The 10,072-nt window shown below is 55.1% G+C and overlaps 1 protein-coding gene across 1 annotated transcript in view; it reads left to right on the top strand.

The window, feature by feature from the left end:
* The first annotated feature begins 5,662 nt into the window (after positions 1–5,662).
* CNTFR (ciliary neurotrophic factor receptor) overlaps positions 5,663–10,072 on the top strand; it is a 199,180-nt gene continuing 194,770 nt past the window's right edge. Inside the window, exons 1-2 of the mRNA XM_054283452.1 lie at positions 5,663–5,786; positions 7,945–8,110. The gene's annotated coding sequence lies outside the window, so the exon portion shown is untranslated. The remainder of the gene's footprint in view (positions 5,787–7,944; positions 8,111–10,072) is intronic.

Below are 10,072 nucleotides of genomic sequence, written 5' to 3'. Positions count from 1 at the left end.
AGCTCTCTCTTCTCTTCATCCCCTGCTCCGCACACCCGGCACTGATGTTTCCCAGGTGTTTCTGACTTGCAGGGTTTGAAACTGAGTCACCTTTGATTTCTCCTGACGTTTCCCAGAATTTTTTTAACTGCAATATTGTATTTATCCCAAATGTGGATTTCTGGGGAAATCGTGCTTTTCAGCTAAAGGCAATAAAGAGAAAAAGTGAAACAAAATTAATCTGTCCCCATCAAAAACCCCCCAAAAAACCAAAAGTAAAGCCAATCAAAAAAAGCACCACCAAAAATCCCCAACCCTTTTGGAAGTCATGGGGGCAGGGATTTTCAAATTCCTCACCAAAAGACATTCAAAAAGCAGCTCTTTCACTTTTTTTCTTTCAAACCCAACCTTTTCATGCTAAAAACATCAAACTGCTCTAATCCCTGGCTTCTGCTTTCTTATGTGAAGAAGATGATTTGTGATAGAAGCCAGTCCCGCAACCAGAGCAAGGAGCCACGCTGCAGCAGATGCTGGCTTGCCTCGAGGTGTTAATCCAGAGGCGGATCGTGGGGATGAACCAGCCCTGCTGGCACCGGCCACGGCTCGGGAAGGGCTCACACGTGGCTGGAGAATGGTGGGGTTTTGTGGCAGGGGCTCTCAATCCAGGCAAAAGCCACAACCATCAGGACATCCTTGCTCTCTGCAGGGCTGTGAGAGCGTTTCTGCCACGCAGAGCCTGGGGCAGTTTGGTGCAGTTCTGCCGCAGAAGGGGCTGGAGGGAGAAGGCTCCAGAGCAGTGCTAACCTGGGTGTGCCCGATGCCATCCACATTCCCTCTGGACACCTCCAGGGCCCTCGACCCTGGCAGTGGTGAGCCCCTGTAAGATATCCTGATCCATGGGGAAAAAACAACCGACCTGGCAAACACACAGGATTATGGTGCTGATTTCCCCATTCCAGGAGCATTGCAACACTAATCCTGTAATTCAGTGCAAAGTGGTGCAAAACATGATGATCGCTTTAATGTCTCGGCGCTTGCCTGAGATTTCATGGGGTTGCTCTTCTGGCACCACAGGAAAGAAAGTGCTGGAGGAAACCTTTTCCAGACCCCAATCCTCTTGTTCCTCTCTCAGAAAGACATGTGCAAAAATGTATTATATATATGGCTTTGATTCCACGCTGAGCCCCTTCCGAGTGAGGAGCTGGCAGCCAGGGGTCATGTGGTGAGTGGGTGATGGGACAGGCGTTATTTATAACAGGTGTCAGGCGATACTTTGTCATCGATATCTTACCCGGCAGTGCCAGCAGCAGCAGCACTAGTGAGGGGTCTCTCCATATTCCAATCTCTGTTTTCCAGGAGTGGGTTTGGTAACAGCATGCACCGAACCTGGCATCCTTGTTGCACATGGAAATTTCACTCATTTATTTCAGCTGACTGGCAGGACCCGGTTCCCTCTGTACCACTCTGCATCCCAAATCATGCTAATCACCCATCTCCGTGCCACTTGATGCCCATGACCAGGGCTGCATCTAAGGACAGGATCTTCTCCTGCACAGATCTTTGTACACAGACATGGCCAAATCACACACCCTGTGCAGGCTCTGGAGGTCCCCACGGGCTCTCCTTGCCCACACATTGTTGTATGCATGCAGGTGCTCACCACCATCACCAGGACTCTTCCCAGGCAAATGGGTAAGGGGCTGGAAAGCCACAGCCAGGTCCTGTGCTTATTATCTCCAACTTTGTCTTTCTCATGCACCTCCCACTATCTACACAGGAAGAAGTTTTGGCAAATGTAATAAAGACAAGGTGAAGTTTTACATAAAATATTCTCTCCTGCTATGAGTCCTGAGGAATTTTAATCAGTCCAGGAGTACCAGCAGAATTCCTTTGCCTGCAATCTTTTCATGATCTTGCTTTCCCCTCTTGTTCCTCGTGGGGAGCATTTGCTGAGAAGATGATTAAATTGGGCTGGTAAAAAGCTCGTCGGCTCCATAGCTTCCATCTTTTCCTGCTTCTTTGCAAGAACATTTGTACTTTTTTCTGGCCTGCGGCATGCAAGGTCAGCTGCTTTCTTTGCAGTTTTCTTGTACGTTTCCTCACCATTGTTGTGGGGTTTTTCCCCCTCCAGAGAATCTCTTTTGTGCAGAGGCGAGAGACAAGGCTCCTAGCTCAGCCTGCTGTGTTGTTGTTCGCCTGAAGTCCAGCAAGAATTCAAGGAATGGTTCCCCACGTCTCCTATTCACCTTGCTCCTGCCAGTGGCAAGGGGTCGGGCAGGGGGCGGATATTTTGGGGAAGCTGTGAGCAAGGAGTGCAGACTCAGGGGCTGATGTGAGCTCAGGGATTTTGGAGGGCTGAAACTCATCTGCTGTTGCCTGCCAGTAGTTCAGTGTAGGAATTTGGGCATTTTCCTTTGAACAAATGATTCACCAGTAATCATTTAATCAGCTCTCCTGATGTTTGAATAATCTGTGAGTAATTTAGTCAGATGTTTGCCACAGAGTATCAAACAAATGGTTTGGAAAGACACTGGCTCAGACTCTCACCTCGTATATGCTCAGCTTTGGGGTAAACCAGGCCAGTGCTGTCCCCTGCGCTTTGGCCTCAGGTGTCCAAGAGATTCACAGCTGGCCAGGACCAGCCCCAAACTGGCCAGGTCAGGATGTGACCATGGCTCAGCTGTACTGTATTTCTGCCACGCAGCTGTGGAGCATCTGCTCTCCTGCCTGGGGTACCACAGCTGCTGGAGGCTGGGGGTGGCGTGCAGTGCCCCAGAGTGGCATTTCTGGTGATAAGTGTCCTGGCTGGACACCAGTGCACAGCCTTGTGAGGAGCCCCTTGCTCTCTCTGAGTGGCTCCCTCTGGGTGCTGTGGATGGGGAAAGCAGCCCAGGGTGATGGACTGATGCTGGCTCATAAGCTAATGGAGAATAATTTCCCCAGGTTCAGCTCCCTGCCTGGACCTATTAAAGCTCCAGTATCTTTCCATTCCTGTCCCCACAAAACCACCTGCTCTCCTGACACACTTCCCAATGGCATCAGAGAGCTGCTGCTCCTCTCAGAGCTTTGACTCCTTCTTTTGCAGCTCTGATCCTGGCTGACAGCAGGGAGGGGTGGAGAGAGAGAATGAGGGTTGGCATTTTTTTCCCTTTTCTTCCATTTTGTGACTACTTCAATCCAATCCCGACTTTCTGGGCAGGAGGGTCACTCCCCAGCTTTGCTGCATCCTGTTGAAAAGCCTTGGAGACATCTGCTTTTGCCTGTAGTTTTCCCTCCTGGTTTTTTTTTTTTTCTGTCTCTTTTTTATTTTTTTTTTCTCCTAGGACCTGCTGTCACAGATTCCCCCAGAGTCCCAACATGCTAGTTATTCTTCATGGATAAAACCACTAACAATAATAATTTATTGTGCACTTTCATCTGAGACAAAACATCATTATTTCCATCCAATTAATAGTGTCTTTTAGCAGCATCAGTGAAAAACCAGAAAAAACCTGGCTCCCACCCAGCCCCCTTCCTCTGCCTGTGTGACATTGTCTCCACAACTGCAAAGAGAGGTGGTAGCTTTGATTTGATCAACACTTATCTAGTTAAAACAAAAGAGAACTACTTTTGTAGGCTTGCCCAAATATTAGGTTTTTGGGTTTTTCTTTAACAGGAAGATCGGGAAGAGAGCTCTGCTGTTTTGTTACTACTGTTGTTTTCTTCAAACCAGGAGAAGTCCTGGGATGCCAGGGAAAGTGGGAACCTGCCAATGGGAGTATTTCTCCCAAGTCTCTCTGCAGAGTTTTCTCGCATGTGTTGTTTCCTGAGTCACGGGGATTTGAGCTGGGAACGCTCAGATATCTGGAAGCTGGAACAGCCCTTACTGCCGACCTGAATGCTGATGTCCAGGGAGCAGCACCCCTGCCACAGTCACTAGGCTGGAGATAAGGGCAGAGGATGTGCATAATGGGATTCTGGGCTCTGCAGGGCTCCCCAAAATCGCCTGTGGGCACTGCTCCCTGTGCCTTGCTGGCAGCTGGCCCCTGGCAGGGAGCAGGCTGTTTCTTCATGGGCATTTGTCTTTTCCAGGCTGGGAAAACAGAGGTATTTTTCTGCACGCTGGCAGCCAAGTGGGGGATGTGGCTGGGGAAGGCTATTTCCCCCAGGCCTCTTGCTCCATGGCATCCCCCAGCCAGTGCCACCAGGGTGCCAGTCGGCCTCTCCCCAGACCCTCCCCACAAGGTGTTTGCCTTTGCCTGGGCAGCTGGCAGGAGGCAGGGGTGGATGACCTGCAAGGGTGCCTTTCCCTCGGCCTCCTGCCCACCCTGCCCTTCCTTGCCCCGAGGCCGCTTGGCTGTCCTTGCTCACCCTCCCCATTGGCTCCTGCCTGCTTGGCCTCGCTGCTGCTTTAATTTTAGCAATTCCTTGGAAAGAGTCATTTTCCATAACTCAGCTCTCAGCAGAGCCCTCTGCCTGCCAGCTCTGCCTTCTCACACGTGTTGCTGGCGTGCCCCAGCAGCACACGCCTGCACCTGCCCGGCCAGGCCTGCCTGTCCCAGCCCTTTGCACACCAAATCCTCACACCCGGCTCCCGGCCCCGCTTGGCACATCTCAGCCTGGCACTCCCAGTCCTCTGGTGCTGTGGCTGGAGTGGCCAACCTGGCCCAGCTGCATGGCCACCCCGGGGGCTCCCCCCTCACCAGGAGTAACTGGGCACAGCACAGGGTGACATCTGTCCTCTTTGCCCTGCAGACCCCACCCACACGTGTGACAGCTCTCTGTCCTTATCTGTGATGGGAAATGCCATGTTCCCACATGCTGCAGGGGACCTCATAGGCTGGGGTTGTGATGGATGAGCAGGGTGGGCTTGTTCAGCACCCAGCAGCAGCTTTTATTGCAGTGGGGAAGGTGGGTGCAGGTGTGGCTGTGCAAGAGGAGCACAGCCCACACGTGTGGTGGGTGTTTGGTTGTGCAGTGTGTGTGAGAGGGGTGAGAGGCTTTCATGACAGTGAGCCTCTTCCTGTGGGCATTGCTGGGCACTCCAGGAGGGTGTTGGTGCGAGGGAGCACAGCACTCACGAGTGGGGCGTGTGCGAGGATGCGCACGGAGATGGAAGCGTGGCTCCTTCTCTTGGGTCCGCATCTCGTGCTGGAGGGAAGGGACAGTGCATGTGGAGGGTGCATTGTGCATGACCCTGTGTGTGGGTATGTGTGTGATTGTGTGTGTGTGTGTGATTGTGTGTGTGTGATTGTGTGTGTGCGCACAGGGCACGTGTGAGGTGACCACGACCCTGCTGCTTCCACTCTGGGGAGGTGGGGGGACTTGCAGGGACTGCTGCTGGTGATATGTGTGTGTGTCTGTGTGTGTGGGGGGGGGGAGGGGGGGGCGCCGTCCCCACGGTGCTTCCACGAGTGTGGATTTGCGCGGGGGTCGGTGGTGCGCGCGTGTGTGTGCGGTGCCTCCCTCCGGCTCAGCATCCGTGGGGAGGGAGGCGGCGGCGGCGTGTCCGCAGGGGCGTGGACCAGTGTGTGGCCGTGGGGGGTGCGTGTGTGGGTGTGCGTGTTTGTGATCCTGTGTGTGTGTGTGTGTGTGTGTGTTTGCGGGCGGGTGCGCGCGGCGCGGCGGGGCCGGGAGCGCGTCCCCGGCGCTGTGCCGGGGGGTGCGGGCTGAGCTCATCGCTGGCTCCCCGGCGCTCCTTACCAGTGGCTTCTGCGGTCACATGGGTTATGTGCTGGAGTTTAAAAGAGCTTATAGCCCCCGAGCCGGTGCAGAAGCAGCCGGTGGTTGCATGGGGTAGCGCCGGGAGCGGCGGCAAGGAAGGCGCCGTGAGTAGCGGGCGGCCGGGGCCGGAGGGCGGCACGGGATGTACCCCCACCCGCGGGACGGGGGAGGCGGCCTGCGGGCACGGGGGTCAGCGCAGGCGAGCCGCGGGGCCCGCCGCCCAGGGAGGCGGAAAGGAAGGTGGGGGGAACGCTTTCTTCCCCCGCATTGGCTCCCGGTCTTGTGCTCCGTCCCTCCCGCCCCGCAGCCGCGCACCTTTCCAGCGCCCGCGTGTGTCCGCGCCCCGACGTGGGCCGCGCGTCCGCCCCCCCGTGAGGAACCAATTTGGGCAGCTCAATACTTTCCTGCCCCGCCGGGCGCGTGTTCCCGGCGGGGAGGGATGGGGGGCGAGGGGCCGGAGCGTCCCCGCACCCTCCGAGACAGCGGGTCCGCATCGGGGCGCGGCGGTGGCACCCCCGTCCCCTGCCGGCGGGACCTCCGTCCCCTCCCGGCCGGGAGGGCATCGCGGCCGGCACCAGGTTGAGGGCTGCGAGGGATGAGCTCTCCCTGCGGCAGTGCGCGGGGCTGGAGCGGCTGGGACTGCGGGGCGGCTCTTTGTAAACCGGAGCCCGTGGATTTCCTGGGCGGGAGAGCAGGCTGCTTCTCCGTCTCTCCAAAGGCGCAACCTGCCTTCTTCTCTGCTGTGGCAGTGCAGATTTTATTTTTTCTTTTCTATTTTTTTAAATTTTTTTTTCCCGATGTGTGATTTTTTTATAAGAAAAGTGTCTGCATGGTGCTTCTGGGGAACTGCTCTCCCTGGGCTAGGCAGACAGTTCATCCCGAGCGTGAGTACAAGGGCTGCTTTCCAGAATTGCATAATACACACCGATCCCTATGCTGCTCAAAACTCCCTGACATTTCCACATCTTGGTGACTTCCCCCACTGCAATCCTGAAAACGAGTTGTGACTCCAGTCAGCTCGTGAGCCAATTTGTGGTGTCTCCACTGAGGACAGAACCAGGTCTGCATGTTCCAGGTTCCCTGGCTCCTCTGGCAGTTGTTTCCTTAACCCGTAAACTTTTTTTGGTGTAACGATCGGCACTTTTTTACTCTCTTACGTTCCCTACCCCAAACTTACGGACACATGTCCAGGTCTGTTCAGAGCACAGGTTACAGAGAGGGGATTGCCTGCAAAGCCGTTCAATTTCTTTTCCCCACCCTTTGTGTTTTACTCTGTGGGATGATTGAGGAGGTCCTTTCCTCGGATTGCTTTTTGGTCGGGAACTTGCTGACATCTCCTCAAATTTAGCGAATTTCACTGGCTGTGCCCACTCTCAGCACACCGCGCTGTGTACTCGTGTGAGGGACAGGACCTGCACACGCTGCTGCCAGTCCCACTGGCTGTGTGTTCAGGCAGTGAGGCTCTGACATTGGCTGCTTTCTGCAAAATGTGCAAATATTTGGGAGCAGCCGATCTTGCTCCCGGATCCCTGCCTTGCCCCTATCCGTGAGGAGTTAGAGCTTTGCTGTGATGTGTGGAGATGTGCAAGGGATGCTCGTGTCTGGCCGGGCAGCATGCTGACACCAGGTGCTGGGACCAGAACTCTGTGGGGTTCACTGCACTAGGAGGACTTTCCCAAGACAGGCTGAGCTTTAGAAATGAGAGCCTCATGCCTGCCAGCCTTCCTTGCGACAGCTCCTCAAGATAAGTTTATCAGAGCCTCTTGTCAGAGCAAGCCAAGCCATGATCTAATGATCGTACATTATCTTTGGTCTAATTTACCCCAAGAGGACCCCATTGTGCCAGGACTCTGCATCCCCTTTCCCCTGAAAAGTGCTCAGCAGCTTCTGGACTTGGGAAAAGCCCTGATGGCTCTCAGAGCCACAAAGCTTGTGATGCACACACACATTCAAATAACTGTGCAGCCAAGGCTTAGCTTTTGGGGACGTGACTGACTCTCTGAAGCTGGCAGCACGAGTTTTGTGGGTGCAAGCCCCAGCTCCTGGCCACTCTCATTTAATTCCCTGCAAGCTGGAGACACGCATCCTGCTCCAGCTCAGTCTGGGGCTGGGTGTGCGCCTGGGGAGCCTGTCTCTCAGCTCTGTCGTTTATTATTGCTGCCGCTGCCATTATGCCTGACAAATGAGAGTTGCTGAGTAATGTGCTGTTTGTGTGTAAATATCTGAGTGCTCGCAGCTGAGCTCACTCCTGCCACTTTGCAGGAAGCCATCTCAGCACCTTTCCCCTGTGAAGACCCGGGAGTGCACAGCGTCCTTCTGCGGGGACCTCCCCACCGCCAGCTCTAGCCTCCGCTCGCCTCTGCTTCCCTGCAAGCGTGAAGCCTCCATCCTCTCCGGCTATCGTGGCAGCCCTTCTGCTTTCCTGAGTGTGAGTCAAAGGTGGGAAAGGGCTGTGTGTGTGTGTGTGTGTGTGTCTGTGTGTGTGTTTCTCTGTGTGTGTGTGTGTGTGTGCACAGTTGCTCCCGAGGGTCCGTGTCCGAGGCAGAGTGAGTTTTGGGGACTTTGAGTGTTTTGATGGAGACAGTCATGCATAACTAGGAAAGGAGTTTTTTGGTTTGGTTTAGGTTTTTTTTCCCCTGCCTGCTCAGCCCCGAATTCCCCCTCATTTCATCCCAGTACTGATGAAGATGCTAAATTGCTCCTTCCCCTATTGTTTTCATCCCATTTGCAGATTAGCATCCAACTGCTTCTTGCAGTCAGTACTTGCTCAGCCCAGCTAGGCTGATCGCAGCTTTTTTAATCTCCCCTTGTAAATCAATCCCTTCTGCCTCCTGATAATTTTTGTCGCTCATTTTTCTGAAATCCCTCCAATTTGTCCATTTTGTGTCGGTGACGTATGCCTGGCCCTAAACATGATGTATACCAGGCATGGCAGCGTGAGGGAAGGACACCTCCTCCCCTCCCACCCCGCTGGGGCTTGTGATGCTTTGTCAGCACTGAACTGAGTTACTTCCCCATTATTCTAAGCTATAGTCCCTGCTCGGTGTTGCAGAAGAAAGCAGCATACTCAGGTCAGTGCCCTGGGGAGAATTCCTCCAAATTTTGGTGATGGGTTACTGAGGTTTGGTTGCATGCTGGTAGCAGATGCTGGAAGGGGCCGGTGGTCTAGGTGTATTCCTGGGGTGCCTCTTCCCACAAGAACTAATAGCTGAACAGGAGGGGCGAGGAAAATAAGAGAGGGCAAGATGGGCAGATGGGGAAACTGAGGCACGTGTATGCACATTTCCTGTGCATCTTTCCAGCTCTTATTTAGGTGCTCTGTGTGTGGGGTGTGGTTGCACTTGTTAGTGTTGCAGCTGGCATGGGCATTTTCTGAGGAGATGCTGGGTGTTTGGTCAGAGCAGGCTGGCACACTGGGATGCTGGGCTCTGGGCTGATTTTGTTCATTGCTTCTCGTGCTCGTAGCCAGAGCCTGATGCCACAGGTGCTCTCATGGGGAAGAAGCAGGGTAACAAAGTGCCTTGCATTCACGCACTTTGAAGTTTTATCATGCCAAACCCTGAGCTCCTAGGACTGAGCATTCCCATTCCCTGGAAGGGCCGTGCCCTTCCAGGATCTGTCTATTTTTAGGAGGAGTTGTATTCTGGACAGTGTCCACTGCAGATGCTCCCTGCCTCCTCCTCTTGGCGCTCCTCCAGGGACACCGTTTGGGCTCTCTGCTGGAGGGGCCGCTCTTGCCGGGGCTCCTCCAGGGCAGAGCAGAGCCGAGCGGATGTGGGACCGTGGGGATGCCCGCTGGGCTGTGGTACCCCGGGGTGCTGGGGAGGGACGGTGAGCTCACGCTGTCCCTTGCATGAACTGCTGGGAATTCGCCGTGCTCCAGGAGCCAGCAGCACACGGTGGCTTCCGCACGGCGTGGCCAAGCAGGGGTGCTGCTGCTGCCTGCGCCAGGTGGTACCCGGCGCTCGGCGGTGCCCGGCGCCGGCCCGTTCGCCAGGATGACACTAGGGGGCACGAGATCTGCTGGAATTCCTTTGTTGGGGATGGGAAAGGAGGCTGCGAAGCTGCTCCTGACCCTTCGAGCCCCGTGCATCATTCCCCCGCGCGTTTTGTGGGAATTACGAGTGTTAAACCCCACGAGCTGTCCCGGTAACTCCTCCTGCCGCCAGGGCAGGACGCGGCTCTCCGGAGGCTGCTCCGCTGGCTCTGCCCGTCCCTGGCCGTGGGAGCAGCAGGACAGGGATGGAAGCGGTCAGCCGGAAACATCTCCGAAGCAAGGAGGTGGTGGATGCAGCCGGAGTGCCAGGGAATCTCCGGGGAATGTGGGAAATCCAGGAAAACACCTTAGCATGGTTTTAATGCCTCTCTAGAGGCGTTGTCCAGAGCAGGG

The sequence above is a fragment of the Melozone crissalis genome, unplaced genomic scaffold (assembly GCF_028551555.1).
Source record: "Melozone crissalis strain CALT ecotype California unplaced genomic scaffold, PUWL_Pcris_2 ptg000036l_1, whole genome shotgun sequence".
In the NCBI taxonomy this organism is placed as follows: Eukaryota; Metazoa; Chordata; class Aves; order Passeriformes; family Passerellidae; genus Melozone; species Melozone crissalis.
The sequence above is the reverse complement of the archived record's forward strand: the minus strand, read 5'-3'. Positions and strand labels throughout refer to the sequence as shown.